The sequence below is a fragment of the Dipodomys merriami genome, unplaced genomic scaffold (genome assembly GCF_024711535.1).
Source record: "Dipodomys merriami isolate MVZ:Mamm:240054 unplaced genomic scaffold, mDipMer1.0.p SCAF_21, whole genome shotgun sequence".
In the NCBI taxonomy this organism is placed as follows: domain Eukaryota; kingdom Metazoa; phylum Chordata; class Mammalia; order Rodentia; family Heteromyidae; genus Dipodomys; species Dipodomys merriami.
The window spans coordinates 10,773,850-10,800,303 of NW_027203493.1; the positions used below are offsets into that span (position 1 = coordinate 10,773,850).

A 26,454-nucleotide genomic window follows, 5' to 3' on the forward strand; every position below is an offset into this window, starting at 1 on the left:
AACTGCAGGATAGTTCTCCAGTGTATTGTAGAGTCACCTTTAATAACAGATATAGGTAGGACTTAGTGTTTGATATACTTCTTAGCTTGGAGAAAGCAGTTTAGGAGTTGCCATTAGTTGACATCACATAATTTTTTTAAACAGCAGTCAACATTAAGGATACAGGAGATTCTGACACCTAGCTGATAAAGTCAGAGTTCTTCTAATGCACTTGGGACATGACTCAGAGAGCCCAGCTTGGGTTTAGCTGAGGCCGATAGCTTCCTTCTCCTCCCCTTCCTTCTACCTCTTCAGTTCTTCCTTCCTTCTATCTCCCTCCCATCTCTTTTGGGAGCTGCACCAGCTGTAAGATGCCTGAAATTGATAGAGACATTTAAACAGCAGCAAGGTCTGCAAATAATTTGTCTCCTGACATTGCCTGTCAGCTGAATAGAGCCTAGCAGGTAACCATGTGAAACTCCCTTTGTCTGCAATAGAGGTGGGAGAGGGTCATTATCTCACTAGTTAGGGTTTTTGCCCTATCAGCTTCAATTAAGTTGAAGCTGGAACAAGTTTATTTTATTTGTCTGTGTAACTTTGCTAATACAGCACAGAATAGAAAAAGGAAGCCAGCCGCTAGTCAAGGGTTTAGACCTCTGGGCTGAGGCAGCTTCATAGCCTGACTCAGAAGGGCCCTGGGGTTGGTTTGAACATTCTGCTGCTGGTATCTTGAAATTATTAGCAATATTTGAACAAAGGAAACCATGCTTTCAATTGAAACATACTCTGTAAACTATGTTGCCTTTCTTGCTTGAGTAAATTTGAAGTTGTTCACCAAGGATTCAACGGTTTTTTTCCTTTCCCTTTTTCTTTTCTTTCCTTTTCCTTTCCCATTTCCTTTTCCTCCTCTCATTCCCTCCCTTCTTCCCTTCCTCCCTCCCTCCCTTCCTTCCTTCCTTCCTTCCTTCCTTCCTTCCTTCCTTCCTTCCTTCCTATTCCAGGGCAGACAAAACACTTACTTCTTGAAATAAGAATATTGGTTTTCTATTGCTTGTGAGAGGCAATAAGGGGTAGGATGCAGGAATTTTATTGGGGTCTCTAAGGTAGATTTTTGCCATGAACAACATGAAGGAAAATTGTAAGTAGAGATAAAAAACTGTAGAAATTCTACTATGTATTTTTCATTTTATGTGTTTCATTATTTTTATCATGTCAATAATTCCCCAAGAAAGTAACTCGTGGTAGAGCACTTAGCCTTTTATTTTAAAAAATCCGCAAAAGAGCATGAAGCTTAAGTTCAAGCCCTATTACTGGCACAAAGAGAAAAATAAATAAAAGAAAGGGAAGTAAGGAAGGAAGGAAGAAAAGGAAAGAAGAAAGAAAAAAGGGAAGAAAGAAAGAAGGAAAGAAAAGAAAGAGAAAGAGCAAAGGCACTGTCTTCTGAATATAACAGGTTATTTAAGACAAAGAGGGTTAAGATGATTGTATAGAAAAGAAGTAGATAATTGAGAATGTCATAGTTTTAAAATCTTAATTCTGAAAGAATTGAATAAGTTAGATTTTGCCTTAAAAATTGGATGTAAAAGGCAATAGTGTGGAAGTGTTATAAACATGTTAGATTAACAGTGGATACACCCTTCAAAAGTAAGTGCAAGATGCACTTTTGTAACTTCTGCAAAGTAGCCAAAACATTGATTGTAAAAGTTCTGGGCCCCTTGTCCACTTTAGCTGTTCTAAGATAAGTCTGAGAGAGTGAAGATGGAGAGACACTTTTAAAGAATCTGGGGAAAATAACGAAGTTCAGGGAAAATGTTTTGCTGTACTATGAATTCCATCACTCCCTATTGAATAAGGTGGGAGAGGTCCTCCTTGAATCTCCAACTTCATGATTGGTTTCAACAGTCAGGGTTGAATGGCTGTCTTTTTTGGTTTAGAGTATATGGAGGCCTGCTTCTTAAAACTGCTTGAGAAATCTCAAAGGCAAGAGCCTAGTCATCTGCCCGCGGTGAGGTGGGACAAAAGTGTGTTAGTACAGCATAGGCAATGTAACCTACAACCTCAAATTATTAAGTCTTACATGCAACATAGGCAGGTTTACTAAGTCTGGATGTCAACATGCAAATGCTATATCTTGTGCATGAATAGTAACTTTGTTACAAGGGTAGATCTTAAGTGCTCTTGCTGTTCACATACACTTACATATGCACATAAAAAAGTAATTGTCCGGGCTGGGAAAGTGGCTCAGTGGTAGAGTGCTTGCCTTGCATGCATGAGGCCCTGGGTTTGATTCCTCAGTGGCCCATAAGCAGAAAAAGCCGGAAGTGGCTCAAGTGGTAGAGTGCTAGCCTTGAGCTGAAGAGCTGAGGGACAGCGCCCAGGCCTAGAGTTCAGGCCCCACAACCGGCAAAAAAAAAAAAAAAAAAAGTAATTGACCATGTGAGGTTGCATATGGTGATCCTTCTACATACCTGTGCATGCAAAATTAATTTGTATGCCTTCCATCTATATAATTTTTCTTTGTGAGTCATGCTTTTGTAAGTCATATTAAAAGAAAAAGTTATGGATAAGAAAATTTCAGTGGTGAATGGCATGTTCTTGAGCTCATGCAAGTCTCTCACAGACGTTCAAGTCATCTAGAGAAGACAGAGGGCAAAGAAAGAACCATAGGGTGCCAGCAAAGGAAAGCTTTCTGCCATGCTCATCTCTTCTCCCTCCTCAGCACCAACCTGGGAAGAAAACCAGTCAACCTTCTTTCCCTGAAATTCAGGTGCATAACTGAAGGGAAGTGGGGAGTTTGACAGCAAGGGTGTGATTTTGGCTGTTAGGTTAGGATTTTTAACTTCTGGTATGTTTAAGAAAGGTAAGAAAAGTCTCAGGGTCCATCTGAGAAGTTATGTTCTTAGAAGCAATTGAAAAGCACTTCCTGTTGCACACATTTAAATGGGAGAGGGCTGCACAGTTAAGTTGTGTGGTGTGCTGGCTGATGAGGCCTGTGCCTTAACTGTGGCAGGTGCTGAAGATGTTCAATACCAGTCTGTCTCTATCATGTAGGCAGTGGATGGTGTTTGCAAAGTACTGAGAAAGTCATATGTGGGAATCTAGGCTGGTAGCCAACAAGGTAGTTTGTTACTTGAGGGCAGAGTACAGTGATGGGTCTCTGGAATCTCATTTCCTGCAGTAGAGTCTTTGCTAGGTAGTCTGTTATGATGCTATCTACCAGATTGGTGCTCCCATTCTCTGGTTATTGGAAATACTGTCTGGTAAAGTGTCACACTTGCCGTTAAGATCTATTTTACATGCAATGTACTCCAGTAAGAGGTTTCAAAAGCCTAACCACCTTGCTTCAAAGCTTTCTACATCTGTATACATTCTAGAGTTTTCCAAGAAATCTGTCTAGTTCTAGATTTCAACAAAATTGCATCTTTTTAAAAGTGTTTCCTTCATCCTGCTTCCCCATTTCTTTTACAATTGCTTTTAAGGACATTTTCTCAAATAGATCTCTTACCAAAAAATCCCATCTCAGACTTTGCTTCTAGGAAATTTGGCAGAAAACCAAGGGTAATCTCAGAAGGCTGACTAAAAGATGGGGATTCTAGCATTAATTTGCTGGCTGAATAGCAATGGACAACCCTGTCTCTAGTTGTAGGTTGAGCATTCATGATCCCTGGCATGATGCTGTACCAAGAAAATTGTTTATGGTTTCATTGTTGTTGAAGTGATATGTGGTATAGGTAGAAGGGAATGCATTGGCTTGTTTAATCTATCATTCTCCTGGAATGATAATTATAAGGACTTTGGAACTGAATATTGGCAGAAAACACCAGTGATACATCAAAAGATTACAATTTCAGATCTATTAATCACCAAGGTGAAGCAAAGGGTGAAATTCAGAGGATGTCTATGGGAATTTTTTTGGGGGGGGTCCAGTTGGGGGGCCTGAACTCTGGGCTTGGGTGCTGTTCCTCAGCTCTACCACGTGAACCACAGTGCCACTTCCGGCTTTTTTCTTTTTGCTTATGTGGTACTGAGGAACCCAGGGCCTCATGCATGCAAGGCAAGTGCTCTAACACTGAGCCACCTTCCCAGCCCACCTATGGGAATTTTTAAAGGGATAGTATCACCTGAACTTGGAGGCTCATATGAGGAAATAACAGTGATTTGGGAGTAAGGGTAGAAGAAGAAGCATATCACAAATACTGCTTTTACCACATTGATTTTTGAGTGAGGCTCAGATGCAGGAAAGCCTATTCACAGGTCCAGGTAGCTGCTTTCCCACCTGAGCCATATGTCTTAGTAGACCCTATGTTACTAGAGGTATTTGTAGTGAGCAAAGATATTGTGTGGTGTCTCTGTCAGGTCCCAGTAGGAAAGTTACAGCACAGATCCCCAAGGTTCTAGAGTATTGCCAAACCACCTGCACAAAAGGAACAAAACCTGTTTTTCTGTATTCAACAAGCAGTTGCTAGCAAGATACTGGGCCTTGGTAGAATGTGGTTATGTGACTCAGGGCCTAAAAGAGTAGGTAGGTAACATGTTCACCGTGAACCAAATACTGTCATACCCTACCAGTCATACAATCCATTGCAAGATGCTGTTGGTGCTTCTGGAATCCTGTGTATGTTCAGAGATCACGAGTTAGTTACACAAACAGGTGTCTCTGACTCCTATATCACTCGCCATTATTGCACTGATGATCTCTCTGTTCACACTTGTGTTCCATTCTGTGATTCTTGACTTACCTCATTCTAGTCCTTGCTTGGCTCTACCTCCTCCAGGGGCTGCTCAGAACCTCTGGGCTTTCTAGTACAATGGTATATGTCCTATTCTACTCAAAGTAGGGAAACTAGGGTGGTACAAGTCATGCTTCAGATATCCCTGCAGGATCAAGCTGAGGCTTTCTTTTACCTGTAGCTGTCTTTAGTTTCTCCTGTCAGATTTCTCTTTAGATGACTCAACAAATCACTTTTCATGGAGACAGACAGTGTGTGTGTGTGTGTGTGTGTGTGTGTGTGTGTGTGTGTGTGTGTGTGTGTGTGCTCGGCACATGTGTGTCTGTACGTGCAGGCGTGCATGTGCCCACATGCATCTGAGTGTTTAAATCCTTCCAAGGAAGATATTATCTGTTACTGTCAGAAAATTGACCCTTAAGGAGCAGTGTAGGAGTCTCATTCAAGGCCAGTTGCTTAGTATAAAACACTAAAATCTAAAGGTATTTTGAAATGTCTCAGATGCCTGTTGAGGTTCTCAAACTGTAGGATTAAATCATGCACACACACACACACACACACACACACACACAAACACACACACTATATAAGGATAGAAATTCATATATATATATGGACTTAATGGTGCATAAATATATATACAAATTCACATCTCTTAGCCCTGTATCTTGTATATTTAATAAATGACAGATACTTTCACTAGGTAATAGTGTAAATAGACTATAATTGGCCATTTCCCTATACATTTCTTCAACTATTTTAAATAATTTTTATCAAATTTTGGAGAATAAACTTACTGATTAGAGTCGATTTATAGAATATGGTTTAAATATTATATATCTGTATATAATCTACATATCTATGACTCTGCCTTGGTGTAAGCTTGATAAACAGTGTTGGGCAACTTTTAGATTTCCTGAGGGATAGAATATATGCATACTGAGGAGATGACCTTTCTAAATTTTATTTTAATTGTTTTAGTCCTTTTTTCAACCATGTGATAAGATTATTTTCTCTTTCTTTCCTTAGGCTGTTTATATTCTAATCTGAAAGCTACAGACATACTTTTTCTTATATTGACTATATGTTAAACCTGTATCTGGTACAGAATATATACCCAATAAAATCTTATAGGATAGGCAATAAATGGAACAAAATTAAACTAGTTCTTGGTGCTATTCACCTTGAAGTAAGCTAACACATAATTCACTCAACTATTTCTATGTGAGAAGCAACTAACTCAGTCACAGATTATTGCCTACAATCTGGGTCATTTATCTTTTTAATTTTGAGCTAAATTTGAACCAAGGTTTATTTTCTATCCCTGGATCTCTCTCTCTCTCTCTCTCTCTCTCTCTCTCTCTCTCTCTCTCTCTCTCTCTCTCTCTCTCTCTCTCTCTCTCTCTCTCTCCATCCATCTATCATCTAGTCATCTATCATTTTCAACATATCCATCCATCCATACATGCATCCACACATACATATTTACATTTTTCTATGAACTCACTCACCTATTCAACCACTTATTCAACTATCCATGTGTCCAGTTATGTCTAATTTGAAAAATATAATTTGGTTTAATTGCACTCCTGGTCATACTCAAAAGATTACAAACCAGGGTATAGTAAAGCCATCAGTACAACCATGTTTATTGCATCACTATTAACCATAGCCAAGGTATGGTGTCAGACCTGATGGCCCTCAATAGATGAATGGATCAAGAAAATGTGGTACATATACACAGTGGAATTTAATCATCCTTTAGAAAGAATGATACTTTACCATTTGTAAATAAATGGAACGACCTGAAAAAATTATGTTAAGTAAAGCAAGTCAGGCCCAGAGATATAAAGGATGCATATTTTCCCTGATATGTATAAGTTAATTTAGATTACAAACCATAAATTAATACCTTGAGTGGGGTGCAAGTATAAACAAGTGTGTGAACTGAAGTATGGTAGATTCAAGGGAGATTTCAAGTAATGTAATTTCTTAGAAAGGTAAAACCAAGGTTCAGCAAAATAAAACAGCAGAAAGTAGATACTTGAAAGGAGTGGGGCAGGGTCAAGGAGAAAGAGATAGAAGAATGAAGAAGAGAAGTGGAAAATGCAGACAAGAATCCAATGTATCTTCTAGGAAGAGTGAGGGAAGGCGTGGGTAGGGGAGGATGAGAATATTCAAAGAAGTGACAGTGATCAAGATATATTGTATTCACAAACAGTTTTGCTAGTGGTCACTCCTTTGTACAAGTACTTAAAAATAACTTATATATATATGCACATATATGTGTGAAGAGGCAATTTAAAAAGAAGAAAAAATGATGTCGTGTACAAGAGAAAGGATAGGCTGATGACAGTTAATATGACAGAAATACATTATTTACATACACAAAAATAGCATATGGAAACCCACTAAAAATTCTTTAAAAGGAAAGGGAAGGAGAAAAGGAGCTCAGAAAGAGCTCCATTTAAAAGTGTGTATTTAAGGTATTATTTGATCAAAATACATTTTGTGCATATATATTACAATGGAATCTGTTTGTATAATTAATATTCATGCAAGTATTTTTTAAAAAGTTGATAAAAACAAAAGATGATAATCTCCTTAAAAGGGATTGACAAAAGTAAAAGAATGAGGTGTTGTGAATATACTAAAACAAAAGAAAGCAGACACAGCCCTGCTGGTATAAAACAAAGAAGATATTAAAGAAATAATCATTATTAGATATGAAGAAGAGTATTTCAAGATACTAGAAGGAAACTATAATGGGAAATTATCTATATGAAAAATACAACTTTCACACACACAAGGCAAAAGTGAACAGAATTAGAAAATATCGTAATCGAATTTTAAAACAAATATGTAAGCAAACCAAAACCTCTTCGTTTGGGGAGCATTGGCTGAGACAAACAGGGAGAATCTAGGAGACTCACTTCTATATTGTCTCCAATAAAGCAAAGCCCATAAACCTTTGAAGAATAATTGTTTCTCTCAGAAGTCATTTGACATTAAAAACTAGGAATGAGCCGGGCGCTGGTGGCTCACGCCTGTAATCCTAGCTACTCAGGATGCTGAGATCTGAGGATCGCAGTTCAAAGCCAGCCCAGGCAAGAGTGACCATGAGACTCCTATCTCCAATAAACCACCAGAAAACCGGAAGTGGCGCTGTAGCTCAAGTGGTAGAGCCTTGAGCTGAAGAGCTGAGGGACAGCGCCCAAGCCCAGAGTTCAAGCCCCACGACCGACCAAAAAAAAAAAAGAAAAACTAGGAATGAGACAAAGTAAAGGTAAGGAAGATGTCAATAGGGAGTGCCCCTTTAGAGATGAAAATTTAAAAAAAACCTCCAAGTTGGACAAACTGTACTAATTGCTTCTTAATTCTCTATCCCATTTATGAGATATTTTCTCTTCCTCATTTCATTGGTGGTACCGCAGTTTTCCCCATTAGGTCAGTTCCTGGGACACTTCTCTAGAGACACATCGCCTCAGTCCCACAGTTTGACTTTGGATTGTGCTTCTTTGTGGCTCACTCTGTTTTGATTCTCTCTATAACACTGCATTTTAATCCTGTCTATAGGTAATTTCACCTAAGTAGAGACTTTCTATTTTCTATTCTTAGCATCACTATATTTCAACCTTAGCTAAATCACAGATGTCTAATGTAGTCATTTTATGGAAAATATTCCAAAATTATGTGTCGAATGACTAAGAAACTTTGGGAAAACATGAGGGGAATCTAAGTTGTTAATGATAAGGGAAAGGCAAATTGTATTTCTGTGTATAACTTCTTTGAGATATTTGTGGCAAATTAGTTTAGGCAAATCACTACATTTTTGTTTGTTCTAAATCAGATAAACATATACTAGATAAAGGGTACAGAAATGAAAAACAGTGACAAAAGGGAATAAACTGAAGGGAATAATGAAAAGCAATACCTGCATACATTACAAAAAACCTCCAACTTCTTGTTTCCATTTCTTGGAGTTCATTTCAATAAGCATCATTTTATATGGTCATATGCATAGAGCTATCACGATTCTCGACCCTTTGGCTAAGAACAAGTGTAATGTCTGTTCTTATCAGTTTAATCACTACATTTCTTATGAAGAAAATAAACATGTTCAGTGATGATACTTATGTTTGATGGTCAGTTTTATTCCAGAAATTATTTGACTTCTGGGTTTCAGTAAATATTTTAATTTGGTGAAAAGCTTGCTCTCTTCTTGTCCACCTTGCTGCTTCCTCTGGTTTTTAAATTGGTGCTGCCTGAGCCCAGAAAGTATTGCATCTCAGTCTCTTGCATGTCTTTGTTTCTTTTCTAGTCTGTGTGGCTTTCTGAGCCTAGTGTGGTTAAGACTCACAAGCCCGGGAATGTCCTAAATACATGTCAGCAGGTGTTGAAAGGCTGCGGATGAGAAAGTGCCATCACTTCCTGGGTAATTGGAACAAGGCAGAGGACAGTGCACACAGCGATTTGACAAAGGATTAACCTGTCTCCTCCACTGTAAAGCAGTAATGGGATCATTTGTTACTCATCGCACTGCTTGTCACCACATGATAGGGGTAACAGTTCCTAGCACGCTTTCCCAGGATCCCTGACCAAAGAGCCAAAAAATGGAGATGTAAAGACATGACCTAGAAATTGATCTATTCAGAGGATGCACTTCAAAGTTCCTGGGGGTGTTTTGCTCTAGTCACAGCTATGAGTACAGCCCAAGTGTTTAGTGGCTCATTAAGTTCGAGGTAGATAAAGAAGATGAAAAACAGGCTCAAGTCACACCTTTCATTTCATCCCCAATTTTGTCTGGGTGTCATGGTCATTTATGATTAGGAAAAACTTGAGTATATTTGCTTTGTAAAGTATTAGTGAATTAAGGCTCCTGGTAGAATCCAATGTAATATATCTTTTTGCTCCCAGAATTGTACTTGATACTATAGAAATTGAACCAGGGCCTCCTGGAAATTGGTAACCATTATAGAAATTGTGATTGATTAAATATGAGTATTTCTATATAATTATAGAAATGATTATTGATTAAATATGAGTATTTCTATATAATGTAGTCTCTCTTTGCTTTTACACTGCTACAAGTTAACAATGGTTAGCATGACAAAAATTTTAAAAGCACTTAAAAGTCTACATATAAGAAAGAATTCATTATGAAATTGATTACAATAAATGATTCTTTTTATTTCAAAATATAAATACATGCTAACATGCTAGCTTTTTGTTTGCTTGTTTTGTTTCTATTTTTGTCGGTCCTGGGGCTTGAACTCACGGCCTGGGTGCTATCCTAAGCTTTTGTGTTCAAGGTCGATGCTCTACCACTTTGAGCCACAGTGTCATTTCTGGATTTTTAGTAGTTAATTGGAGGTAAGAGTCTCTTGCACTTCCTTGCTCTGGATAGCTTTGAGCCATAAGCCTTAGATCTCATCCTCCTGAGTGGCTAGAATTACAGGCATGAGCCACCATCACCTAGCATATGCTAGCATTTTAAACTAGCATTTGTTAGTGGTACACGGGGGCTTCATTATTATATTTCTATACATGCAAAAAATATACTCCAATTAAACTTTCTCTCTCTCTCTCTCTTTTTCTCTCTCTCCCCTCTCTCTCTCCTTCTATGCCTCACTTCCTAAACCAATTTCAACAGGTTTTGTTGTTCTATTTTTATACATGCTTATACAGTATAAAAATAATATTACAAAGTAATATTTTTTAAAAGAATGGTAATAAAAGTTACCTATAACCTTTGGTAAGGTGGTTGCTCTGTAACCACATGCATATGAAAGAAAATAATTGTATGTGTGATTGTATGGCAGTGATTTTTCCTGGTATATAGATGAAGAAATGAAGACTCAGAATGTGTAATTAATTTACCCACATACCTCTACTAGCCCTAGCTCAGGGTGATAACTTAAATTCAGACCTTACATACTTAATTCCAGCATTCCACTGCCTATAGTATTTAGTGTGCTATAGTTATTTTAAAAAGGATGATCTACCATGTTTTGACCCAGAACAGAGAGCTAGAACATGTGCATCTCACTGTTTATCTTGCTTGCTTACTCTTGTCCCCTTGTATTTAGAATCTTCTGGATGGCTTTTCTCTTTCACTTTCTGTCAGGTAGAAGGTGAAAAAATAATTTTACATTATTATATCCTCCACATCTCAATCCTCAGTTTCTCATAAGGCTGTTTCAAAATACACACTTTGTTTTACATAAAGAGGGTGTATGGAATTTCAAAATGCAGTTTCTTTCTTGACTAGTTCTTCCCTTGGAAACAAACGAATGTTTATGTACTTTAAAAATGTCAGCTTTGAGAATTGATGAAAACGTCAATTTCTTTCTCTTGGATTTCTTTCTGCAACACATATGAGTCATTCCTGAATCTGCCTGACTTTTTAAAAAGCGAGAGAAATGCTATAATAGAGTAGATAAATAGTAGAGTTAATGAAATTCAACTATCTATCTATCTATCTATCTATCTATCTATCTATCTATCTATCTATCTATCTATCTATCTATCTAATCTATCTATCTACCTGTCAATCTACTGTGAATGGTAGTTGGAGTTAAAGATTTTGTGTAGGAGTGCTAGTGTGCATAATCAATTATTTTGTTTTTTGTTTTTTGTTTTTTTTGGGGTCCGGTTGTGGGGCCTGAACTCTGGGCCTGGGTGCTATCCCTCAGCTCTTCAGCTCAAGGCTAGCGCTCTACCACTTCAGCCACAGCGCCACTTCCAGCTTTTTTCTTTTCGCTTGTGTGGTGCTGAGGAATTGAACCCAGGGCCTCAGGCATGCAAGGCAAGCGCTCTACCACCGAGCCACCTTCCCGGCCCCCATAGTCAATTATTTTAAAAGCTTAACAATTATAAAATGCTGGTAGCTAGTTGAGCACAGTGTGGTGATAGACAGTCAAAACAACATACAACATGCTTGATTCTTGAGGGAAATGAACCATTTCAAACAGAGTGAAAATTAAGGTATAAGAAAGTAAGCAGAATAATTTAAGAACTGATACTTCTGAAGAGTCAAAGGAGATGGGTCCTAAGACTTTTGATGAAAGGATGAGGATTTTCTCCTCTTTTTAAAAATGGTGAAGATGTGACTATATACTCAGATTAGTGGTTGGGACCTGTGGGAATTCACGAGTAATAGTTTCTGCTTTCTAATGACATATAAGATAAGGTCATCAGTGTAAGAGAATAGAGAAAAGAGGAGAAAATTGAAGAAAGTGAAAAGATAGAACTAAAAAAATACATAGAGGCGTGCTATGTTTAGTTTTTTGAGGAATCTCCAAATTGTTTTCCAGGGTGGTTGTACCAGTTTATATTCCCACTAACAATATATTAGAACTTCTTTTCTCACACATCTGTGACAGTATTTGTTGTTGTTTATATTCTTGATAATGGCCATTCTAACTGGGGTGAGATGGAATCTCAGTGCTATTTTGATTTGCATTTTCTTTATGTCCAGAGATGTTGAGCATTTCTTCATGTGTCTATAGACCATTTTTACTTCTTCTAAGAACTCTCGATTTAGCCTGTTTGCCCATTTATTAATTGGGTTGTTGATGTGTGTGTGTGTGTGTGTGTGTGTGTGTGTGTGTGTGTGTGTGTGAGAGAGAGAGAGAGAGAGAGAGAGAGAGAGAGAGAGGAGAGAGAGAGAGAGAGTCATGGTGCCTGAACACTGTCCCTCAGCTCTTCAGCTCAAGGCTAGTGCTCTACCACTTGAGTCACAGCACCACTTCCAGCTTTTTCTGCTTATGTGGTGCTAAGAAGTCAAACCCAGGACCTCATGCATGCAAGGCAAGCACTCTACCACTGATCCATCTTCCCAGCCTAGAGTTGTTGATTTTTAAGGGTTTATTTTTTGAATACTGTATGTATTTTGAATATTAGGCAATTGTTTGACATATAGCTGGCAAAGATCTTTTTCCATTCTGTAGGCTGTCTTTTAGCTTGTTAACTTTGTGGTTGGTCATGTAGAGTTTGATACAATCCCATTTGTCAATTCTCTTTTTGAGTTGTTGAGCCCCTAAAACTTTACTCAGAAAATTATTTCCTATATCACAACATTTGAGTGTTTCTCTTACCCCTTCCTGTGGTAATTTCAAGGCTTCAGGACTTACTTTGAAGTCTTTGATACCTTTTTTTTTGTTTGTTTGTTTTTGTTTTTGTTTTTTTTTGGTCGGTCATGGGGCCTGAACTCTGGGCCTGGGCACTGTCCCTCAGCTCTTCAGCTCAAGGCTAGCGCTCTACCACTTGAGCCACAGCGCCACCTCCCTTTGATACCTTTTGAATGGATCTAGCAATACCACTCTTGCATATTTATCCAAAAGATTACAAATCAGAATATAGTAAAGTCACTTTCACAACCATGCTCTTTGCTGCTGTATTTACTATAACCAAGGCATGGAAAAAGCACAGATGCCTATCAATAGACAAATGAATCAGGAAAATGTGTTATTCATATAATACAATGGAATTTTATTCATCCATTAGGAAGAATGCCATTTTATTATTTGAAATGAGTAATGAGCAAAAAAATTATTTAAATGAAATCAGGTCCACAGAGACAAAGAGCACATTTTCTCACAAATGTGGAAATTTGATCTAATGTATAAACAAACAAACACAGGGTCATATTCAAATGCACACAAATATATTCACTGAAGCTTGGTATATGCAGGGGGGCATTTGAATGACATAACTCCTTGGAAAAGGTAAATCACAGTCCCACAAAATGAATGGCAGAAAGCTGGTACTTGAAGTATATGTGGGACAGGTCAAGGGAAGGGGCATAGAAAAATGAAGAGAAGAATGAGGGGCAAATAGTTGAGTCATAATAGACAATGTATATCCCATGAAATTAGGAAAATTGAGGAGAGAGCTGGGGTTGGGAGAGACAGGAGAGAATGATGAAAGAGGTAACATTGATCACGACGCTTTGTACTTATAAACTGACATGTTGAATGGTAACATGTTGAATGGCAACTGCTTTGTATAAGTACTTAAAAATAATCTAAAAATTAATTATAGGTGCTAAGAGAACACAGGAACATCAAACACAAGGTCTGAATTTAATGATATTTAGGATCCTGCTGAGTTCTAGATGTTATTATTTTATTCATCTATAGGGTATATGAATGAATACTTTTTAGTCACCATGAGCTGAAGCATAGATCTTTATAGTTTTCCCTACTCTATAATGACATCTCCTGTGTCCTTGCAGATTTGGATGACTTGTCAGTTTTTTTAAATTTTTTTTTTATTGTGAAAATTCTGTACAGAGGGGTTACAATTACATGGGCTTGTCATTTTTTCTGATCGCTCTAAAACAATGGATAGAGAAAATGGATTGCTTTGTAAGATTCCATAAGTGTTCTTTTCGCTATCCTATTTCTTTCCTCTGACCCTATTTCTTCAAATTTGCCTATTCCCTGAAGTATGTGAAAATGAGCTGTTAAAATAAACAAACATATTTCAAAACATCCATGAAGAACTCAATTTTCAAAAAGCACATGAAAGAAAAGTAGCTACAATTCAATGGTAGAAAGGGGTACAGAGGCTATTACAAATGGACCTTTACTTATCCCTTTATTTATTTTCATGTTACTTAGGGAATTGAAGCATACAAACTGTGGGTCTTTTGGCCAACCCTTTCTGGCTTCTTTACCTTAATTATTAAAAAATAAATTAAAAACCCAGACTCTTTAGATCTTTGGGACTACCTATCTGTGAAGTAACCCCCTATTCCATATGTGAAAAAACTAAAACCCAAAGAAGTCATGTGATTTACCACCTTATTTAGGCAATATATGATGAATTAGGACTCTAATTTCCTATTTTCTAAACTGATGCATTTTCTAGGACAGAGACTTACTCTGAAGGCCAAGGGTACGCACTAAGACTTGTTTATTTTTGTTTTGTTTTTATTTGTGGTGGCCCAGAAGAAGCTGTCTTTAGGTGGTACAGGCATATACTTGTGCCACCTTGCCTTTTTTATTAGTCCTGATACATTATTCGTTTAATTTGCTCAGTCTGCTACTCCATTAGCTTTATCCTATGGTGAGGTTGGCCCATTTATCCCTGCTTAAAATTTAATCAGATGTTTCACTGCTCATCAACATTTTAACAGGACCATTTAGAGCCTGGAAACTCCACACATTGCTACTTAATTACTGCTCGTTGACAGCTGTAACTTTCTATCTGTCCTCTTTTCCCCTCCCTTATTCAGTTTGCCCAGACTTCAAGAAATGTGCTCTTTAAATAAACCTTAAAGAAGAAATACAATCAGATTAATAGAGACACGGAAGCTCCATGTTTCTGCCTGATTGCCATCTAATCACTTTGGGAAGTTAAAGGTTATGTCTGGTATAATGTCAGAACTCGAGGCTCACTCTCTCTTTTTCACCAAGTGAAAGCTTGGGAGGCAGGAGAGCTGCAGAATCGATGACAGGACTCCCCCATCTGCCATGCTTGTCATTCTTTTCTTAGGCTACTCTCTGCTCAGGCTTGTTCCTTACTGAACTGTGAAATTGGAATTGCAAGAGGAATGTTGCATTTCCATTGCCAACACTTCCCTTGTAATGGAGCACAATGAAGGGCAACTGCCTTTGGAACTGGAAAAGGAGACATGGCAGATGACAGACACTCTTGGCATGCAACAATAGGCCCAATTTATCCAGTATTATCAAATCCTACTTTTCGCCAATCATGCACAACCCCCACCACTCACTGGTATAAAACAGTATTTTCAAGGTTACTATAAACATTATTGTATGATGGCTCTGAGAATACAAGAGTTCATTTAAAAGGAACTTAACTTGCAACTCAAAATTTTCTTTGAAATTGTTTTTGTTACATAGAAATTTACACAGAAAGAACAGAGTGCAACCCTTTGAAAAGTACATACGAATGTCAGATAATTGGCATTGTTGGGGCTGAACAAGATAAAATTTACACAAGCTGGTTCTAATCTAGTATATCAGCTATCCAGTACCACAATAACACTGCATAACAAGCAATCATAACAATTCACTGGCCTTCAGCAATAAATGTTTGTGAGCCCCAGCTGCTCTGACCTGGCTGGGGAAATATCAACTGGGCTTGCCGAGGTACCTGCAGTCACCTGCAGCTTGTGGGTGGCTTTGCTGGTTTTGGCAAGGTTTTTCATATGTCTGGAGGTCACTAGAAGGTTGACTTGGCCGGGATGACTGGAGTATTTTGTCTTTGCTCCACATGCCTTTTTTTTCTTTTACTATCAGGTTACTTTAGTCATGTTTTATGGATGTGACAGAGGACAAGAGAATACATGAAAAAAAAAACAAGCACTTTTTTTCCAACCTCTTCTGATTCATGTATATTTCAGTACAACCAGTAAAAGTAAGTCACATAGACATCTCCAAAGGTGGAGTAGCAGTGTATCATTGCAGAGGAATGGCAGCACGTAGATGGAAGAGTTGGAGAGTTGGGGCAAGGGATAGAAGAAAGCCACTATACCTGAGGCTGAAAGACTGAATGAAGCCAACTAAATATCAAGAGCAAAACAAGGTATTTACTCTCATCTTTTTGTTGTTGTTGTAGGGCTTGAACTATGGGCCTGGGCATTGTTCCTCAGCTCTTTGGCTTAAGGAGAGCACTCTACCACTTGAGCCACGGTGCCATTTCTGGGTTTCTGGTGGTTTTATTGGAGATGAGTGTCTCACAGACTTTCCTGACCGGACTGGATTTGAACCATGATCCTCAGATCTCAGCCTCTCGAGTGCTAGGATTACAGTCATGAGCCACCGGCACCCGGCTACTCTCATCTTTTGCTTAACAATGTCTTGGAGAACCTTGCCAGTGCAATAAGGCAAGAAAAAAAGACAAAGACATTGAAAAGAAAGAATCCATCTTTTGTTATGGTCAAAGAGAGAATGCGAAGGAAGACACTGATATTGGAGCTAGTAAGAAGATTTAGTAAGATCACAATATGAAAATTGATGGTGTTTGTACATGCTGTGATTAAACTGTGAAATGAAACTATACAAACAATGCTTAGGGATAGATTTTGATGTGTAAAGTCTTTCCCATTGAGATAAAGTTCTGAATAGATGGAGAGTTATTTACTGACCTCAGAACAAAAAGCTCAGTATTAATAAGGTAATAAAAATTGCCTCACAATTAGTCTCTAGATTTGAAGTTATCCATATAAAAATTTAGAATTATTTTTCCTCTTAAAAATTATTTTAATTTATAAAAGACCTAGGAGTTAACTGAGCTAAAGAAGTGAAGGGCCTCTATGATGAAAACATTAAAAACCTGAAAAAAGAAATTGAAGCAGAAATGGAAAAACCTTCCATGTTCTTGGATTGGGAGGATTAACATCATGAAAATGGCAATACTTCCAAAGGCTATCTACAAGTTCAATGCAATATCTGTCAATATGCCAACCTCATTCTTCAATGAAATAGAAGAAGCAACCCAAAAATTCATATGGAACAATAAAAGAACCCCGAATAGCAAAAACTATCCTTAGAAGAAAGAACAGTGCTCTACTACAAAGCCATAATAATCAAAAAAGCTTGGTACTGGCACAAGAAGAGCCCTCAGGACCAATGGAATAGAACTGAAGGCCCAGTAATGTGCCCACAAACCAAATCTTGGATAAAGGAGCTAAAAAAATAGAATGGAAGAAAGACAGCATCTTCAGTAAATGGTGCTGGCAAAACTGGTTAAACACCTGTAGAAAACTAAAGCTAGATCTTTATATATCACCCTGCACCAGAATCAACTCCAAATGGATCAAAGACCTCGAAGTCAAAGCAGACATTACAGGAAGGAATAGGGGAAACTCCAGGGCTCTTTGGCACAGGCTGAAATTTTCTTAATAAAGACCCAGAAACCCAACAAATCAAAGAAAGGTTGGACAAATGGGATTGCATGAAACTGCAGAGCTTCTGCATAGCAAAGGACATAGCAAGCAAGATCAATAGAAAGCCCACAGATTGGGAGAAGTTCTTCACTAGCCATACAATGGACAAGGGTCTCATTATCTATCAAAAAATTAAATCTCCCAACAACAAATCCTCAAAGAAACAACCACCTGATTAATAAGTGGGTTAAAGACTTAAAGAGAAACTTCTCTGAAGAGGAAATAAGAATGTCTAGTTGACACATGAAGAAATGCTCAACCTCTCTAGCCATAAAAGAAATGCAAATCAAAACAATATTGAGATTCCACCTCACCCCAGTTAGAATGGCTATAATCAAGAACTCTAATAACAACAGATACTGGAGGGGATGTGGCCAAAAGGAAACCCTGCTGCATTGTTGGTGGGAGTATAAACTTGTTCAACCACTTTGGAAAGCAGTATGGAGGTTCCTCAAAAGACTACACATAGAGCTCCCCTGTGGCCTAGCAATCCTACTTTTGAGCATTTACCCAAATGATCACAAACTAGGCTATACTAAAGCTACCAGCACAACTATGTTTATTGCAGCATTATTTACCATAGCTAAAATATGGAACCAACCCAGATGCCCCTCAGTAGATGAATGGATCAGGAAAAATGAATTCTATGCCTCCGTCAGAAAGAATGACATCACCCGTTGTTAGGAAATGGAAAGACTTGGAAAAATATATTAAGTGAAGTAAGCTAGGCCCAAAGAAACATAGGTCCCATGGTTTCCCTTATTTGCAATAACTAGTATATGTCTAGGACAAGCAGAAAAGTTCAAAAGCTATATACATATGACCATATAAAATGATGTTAAGTGAAATGAACCCCAAGATAGGGACACAAGTGGTTTTATTCTTGCTTGCTATTGTTTTTCATATATTTATAATGTACTATGTGATTTTTTTGTTTCTTTTGTATAACCCCTGTTTTCACTGTATTTGATTCTGGTGCGCTGAATCTTGCATATACATTTTTCTAATTTGGGGAGGGGAAGGGAAGTAACAAAATGCTGAAATGAGGATATAGGTTGACCCATTGTAACAATGTGGTATATAAGACACTATGTTAAAAACGAACTTTACAACTTTGGGGGAGGGCGGTGGGAGGATTTGTAGCAGTGGGAGGGAAGAGATGGTAGGGGAAAAACTAAGGAGGAGGTAACAATGCTCAATAGGAAATGTACTCATTACCTTACTCATGTAACAGCAAGCCCTCTGTACAGTATTTTTACAATAAAAAATATATAAAAATTTTTTAAATTAAAAAATTTAATTTTTTTCAAATTCTGACATATAACTAGTGACTCCTCCTCTTCCTTCTCCTCCTCCTCCTCCTCCTCCTCTTCCTCTTCCTCCTCCTCCAGCTGTCGGGTATGGGGCTTGAACTCTGAGCCTGGGCTCTGTCCCTCAGCTCTTCAGCTCAAGGCTAACACTCTACCACTTGAGCCATAGGGCCACTTCTGGTTTTCTGGTGGTTTATTGGAGATAAGAGTCTCACAGACTTGGTTGCCCAGGCTGGGTTTGAACCACAATCCTCAGATCTCAGCCTCTGAGTTGCTAGGATTAGAGGTGTGAGCCACCAGTGCCTGGCATAGTGGCTATTCTTTTCTAAAGCATATAGTTATTGTATTTGAGTAGTTGAATAAAGGGATTGCCATTCAACAAAGCAGTTTATGAATACAGTGTGTGTGTGTCTTGTGTCTTAATCAATGTTACCCCTTTCAACATTCTCACCCACCCCTCCCAACGCACCCACCACTTCGCTCACTTTTCTTAATTTTGTAGGATATGTATTGGGTGTTTTGGTTTTTGCCATTTAACAGAGCGGTTTATGTATACGACACATCTTGATCTGTTTCACCCCTTCAGTGTTCACCCTCTCCTTGAACTCACTCCTTCCCTTACTAATTTTGTGGTCTTTACAATGAATTGTTGACGGCATTCTCTCCACTCCTCATTTTCACTCATCTCCCCTTCTCCCCTTGGCCTCACCCCGCCCTTGCAAGTAGCTTTTTCATGGTACTTATTTTGTGGGGCTTTGACTTAGACTTTTACACTATTGGCGCTCTCCATAGCATCTACTATATTTCAATTAATTCATTTGCAACCACATACATACCACTCAGTGTGTTTACTTTTAGATTTATAGGTGCATTATAGCTACTATGGATGAGGGAAACCATGAAACCTTGAAAAATTGATCATAAGGTTTATATGGAGTTGCAAAGTTTCTAAAGTAAGCAAGACAGCTTTGGAAAAAGGAAAGCTGGGGGACTTAAAATGTCTGATCTTCAAAGTAATTGCAAAGCTATAGAAATTAAGACCATATGTTCCTAATCAATCTTTTGATTGGCATAATCTTTGTACACATTTATGCTACAGTGTGACATTTTAACTCAATGACAATTAGCATATCCATAGCCTTATATATTTGTTGTTTCATTATGCTGAGTACTCTGAAAATTCTCTCTTCTAAATATCAGATATTTAGAAGTGTGTGTGTGTGTGTGTGTGTGTGTGTGTGTGTGTGTGTGTGTGTGTGTGTGTGTGTGTGTGTGTGTGTGTGTGTGTGTGTGTGTGTGTGTGTGTGTGTGTGTGTGTGTGTGTGTGTGTGTGTGTGTGTGTGTGTGTTGGTCCTGAGCTTGAATTCAGGGCCTGGAACTATCCTTGGGCATTTTCTGCTCAAGTGTTCTACTCCTTGAGCCACAGCTCTCCTTCTAACTCTTTGTTTATTCGAGATAAGAGTCTCACAAACTTTCCTTCCTGGGCTGGCTTTGAACTACAATACTCAAATCTCAGCCTCCTAAGTACTTAGGATTTCATAGCCTGGCTATTGTGAGTAATGTTGCAATGGACACAGGAATCCATGTGTCTCCTTCATGCACTTTTTTTTTTTTTTTGTCGGTTGTGGGACTTGAACTTCTGGGCCTGAGCGCTGTCCCTCAGCTCTTCAGCTCAAGGTGAGCGCTCTACCACTTGAGCTACATTGCCACTTCCGACACATTGGTTTTTATTTCTTTTGGGTGTATGGTTTTGACAGAATGCTAGACATACAAATCAGTGGCACAGAATTGATAATCCAAAAATAGATCTCAACTTATAATGGTCAATTGATTTCTGACAGTCTCCATCTGGAGGTAGATGGGCCTCTTCCTAGGAGGGCTGTGGAGGAAGATGGAACTCTCTACATACACATCAAGAAAAATCGGAGGGAAAGTAAGCTCCTGGGAAAAGCTGGTCAGACATCCACTTTTTCTCCAATGCAATCCGCTATCCATTGTGAAGTCCATTGGCTGGCTTGAGTGAATCCAAAAGAGTGGGTTGAGACTGATAGTGGTAAAACTGCGGTGCAGGGGAGAAGTTCCTGCTGGGGCTTTGAGAGACTTGAATTTCTCCCTGGCACCTGGGGAAGGGACAGTGGGACTTGAAAGCTCTTATCATAGGAATATCAAGATTAGAATCAACTCCTTATAACAAATGTAGGGGTAATTCAACAAGGGAAGAATTATATTTTGAATAGGTAAACCTGGAATAACTAGCTATTCACATTAAAATGAATCTCGGTCCCTTTATCTCAGCTTATAGATAAAGAAATTAATGAAGATCAGTTCAAACAAAGTGTGCTAGAGAGGAGAAACAAATAAAATATCTATTGTTCAATATGGTGACTAACGTTAATAAAAATATATTGCATTGTGGGAGACTGCAAGGAGAGTACAGTGTTTTCACCATGAAAATTTATCTGACAGGATATATAAGTTAATTTCCTCTTTATCATTTCACAAGGAGATAAGAGTATGTGTTCTTGCCTGTTTGGGGATTGAGACTTTTCTGATTCCTAAACTAATATTCTTACTTCTATGCCACCAGATTATTATACTTCAAATCAAATACAAATGCTAACCTGCCAAGTGTTGGTGGCTCATGCTTGTAATCCTAGCTACTAAAAAGGCTGAGATCTGAGGGTTGTGATGCGAATCTAGCCTGGGTTGGAAAATCTGTGAGACTCTTTATCTCCAATTAAGCACTAAACAAGCCTGAAGTGGAGCTATAGATCAAGTGGTTAGAGTAATACTGTTGAGCACAAAAGCTCAGGGACAGCATACAGGCCCTGAGTTAAAAAAATTGTCAACATCATTGAATGGATGAGAAATGGTATTAGTGCCTTACATTCTAATGCCTTGTGTTCATTCTAGTCAATACTTGTGGTGGTCAAAGGAACCCACATTTGCAAGCACACATTCTTATTTTATTTGGGAAGAGGTAGAGAGCAACTGAGTGGGAGACTGAAATAACGCCTGATAGTAAAACAGAATGACAGCCTCATAGAATTTGATTCTGTTTTCAATATTTTATAACAAGATCACTTTACTTCAAATGTGTGGTGGTTCATGTGGTTCCAAGATGAATTTCTTTCATAAAGGTTCTTACTCTTTAAGAAATGTGGACACCGCCATAAAAACAATTCAGTTTTTTTTTTTTTTTACCTCATTGTCTTCTTTTTTCAGCTGATAATAAAGTGCTGGCTGAGCCTCAATAGACACATAATAGGTAGTGGGAAAACCCTCTATCATGAGGAGATTTATCTGTGGTAGTCTGAGAAACGTTCCTTTATGAAATGAATATTAGAGCTGCAAGACACAGGCCAATGAAGAATGAATTGCCTATAAAGAGACACTCATCAGGATGACGGTAAATATCAGTGTCAAAAAAGGAGAATTCCGTAAACCATAGGGTATTCCTAAGTTTTATATATATATATATATATATATATATATATATATATATATGTATATACTACTTTTGACAGGGACCTGCCTCTTACGTTACTTTCTTCCATATGTTTATCCTGGAATTCACTAGAGATTTTGGTCTACAACACATCTCTCTTATATGGAAGACTATTGATATGTAACATTATCTACATTTGAGTAAGTTGATCTAGTCTATTAATTTAGTAGATTTCCCTTTATTCCCTATTTGGGATTTGTCACCTGAGAGGTTCTTTACCCAACAACAAAATAGTTCCCAGCATTCTCTTAGGTAATCTTTTGGTACATATGAATGCAAAGAAGAGGGTCAGTAATTAGTTCCTGATAACTTTTACAATCGGGCTGTTCTTTGTCTGCATGAAACAAGTTGTTTATCTACAGATATGGACACAAGAGGTTTTTCTTTGTCATTTTTTAATGTACTATGTGATTTTTTTGTTTCTTTTGTATGTTCTTCTCCCTATGGTATACCTCCTGTTGTCATTTTATTTGATTTTGGTACCCTGCATCTTGTATATACATTTATCTAATTTAGGGAGGGGAACGGGAATAACAAAATGCTGAAACAAGGACACAGGATGACCCATTGCAACAATGATACTCACAAGACACTATATTGGAAATGAACTTTACAACTTCTGGGGGAGGAGGCAAGGAAGAGGTGAGGGAAGAAAAGGATGTAGGAGAAAAACACAGGAGGGGGTAACAGTGTTAGACAAGAAATGTGCTCATTACCTTACTCATGTAACTGTAACCCCTCTGCACAGCATCTTTACAATAAAATAAAATTTAAAAATACTTATTTGTTGGGAGCTAGTAGCTCATGCCTGTGATCCTAGCTACTCTTAAGATTGAGATCTGAGGATTGCAAGGCATCTAGCCTGGGAAGGAAAGTCCATGAGTCTCTAATTTCCAAACCAGAGTGGAGCTCAAGTGGTAGGGTAGCTTTGTGCTAAAATGTTAAGTAACAATGCCCAAGCACCAAGTTCAAGCCCTAATATTTCCCCCCACCACACACAAAATGTTATTCTTTGTTATAGATTCATATGATTCTCCTTTCTCCTGTAGCTCAATTACTTTTCTAAATCTTTTAAAGACTTCTGATTTTTTTCATATGCTTTTTATTGTGAAAATACTGTACAGCGGGGTTGCAGTTACATGAGCAAGGTAATGAGTACATTTCTTATCAAGCATTGTTGCCTCCTCCTTTGTATTTCCCCTACTATCCCTTTCCTCCCACCTCCTCAACTACACCCCTCCCTCCCGCTAAATTGTAAAGTTCGTTGTTCAACATAGTGTCTTGTGCATCTCATTGTTGTAATGAGTCAACCTGTATCCTTATTTTAAACATTTTGTTTTTTCCCTTCCCCTCCCCAAATTATACTGGCATCAAACACAGTGAAAACTGGGGTTATACTATGGAGGAGGGAAATACAAAGCAACAAAAAAATCACATGGTACCTTATAAATATATTAGAAACAGTAGCAGAAAGAAAAGAACACTTGTGTCCCTATCTTGGGGTTTATTTCACTTAACATCATTTTATCTGACCTTTTCTGCTTGTCCCAAACATTTACTAGTTATTGCAAATAATGGAAACCATGGGACCTATGTTTCTTTTGGCCTGCCTTTCTTCACTTAATATTATTTTTTCCCCTCCCCTCCCCAAATTATACCAACATCAAATACAGTGAAAATGGAGGGACATACAAAGCGACAAAGAAATCATTTTATAACTATGTTAGAAACAATAGCAAGAAAGAAAAACCATTTGAGTCCTTATCTTGGGGTTCATTTCACCTAACATCAACTTATCTGACCATTTCTGCTTGTCTCAGACATTTACTAGAATAGGGATATGGGTGGACCCATTGCAACAATGAGATGTACAGACCTTATGTTGAAAAACAAACTTTACAACTTTGGCAGGGGTAGGTGTGGGAAGGGATGGTAAGTGGAAACAAAGGAGGAGGCAACAATGCTTGATAAGAAATGTACTCATGGGCTGGGAAGGTGGTTCAGTGGTGGAGTGCTTGACTTGCATGCATGAGGCCCTGGGATCGATTCCTCAGCACCACATTAAAAAAAAAAGAAAAAAGCTGAAAGTGGTGCTGTGGCTCAAGTGGTAGAGCGCTAGCCTTGAGCTGAAGAGCTGAGGGACAGCGCTCAGGCCCAGAGTTCAAGCCCCATGACCGGACCCCCCCCCCAAAAAAAAAGAAAAAAAAGAAATGTACTCATTACCTTGCATATATATATATATATATATATATATATATATATATATATATCACATTTTCTTGATACATTCACCTACTGAGGGGCATCTGAGTTGGTTCCATATCTTAGCTATGGTAAATAATGCTGCAATAAACATAGTTGTGTTGGTAGCTTTAATATGATCTTGTTTGTGATCATTTGGTTAAATGTCCAAAAGTGGGATTGTGGAGTTTTTTGAGGAACCTCCATACTACTTTCCAAAGTGATTGAACAAGTTTACGCTCCCACCAACAATGCCATAGGGTTCCCTTCTGGCCACATCCCCTCTAGCATCTGTTGTTATTAGAGTTCTTGATTATAGCCATTCTAACTGAGGTGAGGTGGTATCTCAATGTTGTTTTGATTTGCATTTCCTTTGTGGCTAGAGAGGTTGAGCATTTCTTCATGGGTCTATTGGCCATTCTTTCCTCTTCAGAGAAGTTTCTTTAAGTATTTAGCCCACTTATTAATCAGGTGGTTGTTTCTTTGAGGATTTGTTGTTGGGAGATTTAATTTTTTGAATCCCAAGTATATTTTAGATATGAGACCCTTGTCCATTGTGTGGCTAGTGAAGATCTTCTGCCAATCTGTGGGCTTTCTATTGATCTTGCTAACTATGTACTTTGCCATGGAGAAACTCTGCAATTTCATGCAATCCAATTTGTCCAACCTTTCTTTGATTTGTTGTGTTTCTGGATCTCTATTAAGAAAATTTCACCCTGTGCAAAAGAGACCCAGGGTTTCTCCTATTCTTTCCTGAAATGTTTTCAGGATGTCTGCTTTGACTTCGAGGTCTTTGATCCATTTGGATTTGATTCTGGTGAAGGGTGATATATAAGGATCTAGCTTTAGTTTTCTACAGGTGTTTAACCAATTTTGCCAGCACCATTTACTGAAGAGGTTGTCTTTCTTCCATTCTATTTTTCTAGCTCCCTTATTGAAGATTAGGTGACTATAGGTCTGTAGGTTCCTTTCTGGATTTTCAATTCTATTCCATTGGTCCGGAGGTCTTTTTTTGTGCCACTACCAAGCTGTTTGAAATTTGGTATTGATATTCTTCAAGCACTGTTCTTTCTGTTAAGGATCATTTTTCTATTCGGGGTCTTTTAATGTGCCATATGAATTTTTGGGCTGCCTCTTCTATTTCCTTGAGGAATGCGGTTGGAATATTGATAGGTATCGCATTGAATTTGTAGATAGCCTTGGGAATTATTGCCATTTTCACGATGTTGATCATTCCAATCCAGAAGCATGGGAGGTTTTCCACTTTCTTTCTTTCTTTCTTTCTTTCTTTTTTATTGTGAAAATACCATACACAGAGGGGTTACAATTACATGGGCAAGGTAATGAGTACATTTCTTATCAAGCATTGTTGCCTCCTCCTTTGTTTCCCCTTCCCATCCCTTCCCACTCCCCCCCCACCTTCTCCCCCCAACTCCCCCCCCCCCCACTGGCAGCCAAAGTTGTATAATTCATTTTTCAACATAACGGTTTTTCCACTTTCTAAGTTCTGTTTTGATTTCCTTTTGCAGGTTTATAAAGTTTTCATCATAGAGGTCCTTCACTACTTTGGTTAAGTTAATTCCTAGGTATTTTATTTTTTGTGGGGCTATTATGAATGGAGTTGCTTTCCTGATTTCAGCTGCTCTCTTCTCATTGTTGGCATACAGAAAAGCCATTGATTTTTGAGGGTTAATTTGTACCCTGCTACTTTGCCAAAGTTTCGAATCAGCTTAAGTAATTTGGGAGTGGAGTCCGTGGGATTCTTTA

The 26,454-nt window shown here is 38.2% G+C and overlaps 1 long non-coding RNA gene and 1 pseudogene across 1 annotated transcript in view; both read left to right on the forward strand.

Annotated features, from left to right (window-relative positions):
• The window catches only part of LOC138833747 (uncharacterized), a 116,675-nt gene that overhangs the window by 23,442 nt on the left and 66,779 nt on the right, over positions 1–26,454 (forward strand). The window lies entirely within an intron of this gene.
• On the forward strand, positions 8,737–8,900 carry LOC138834249 (U2 spliceosomal RNA; annotated as a pseudogene).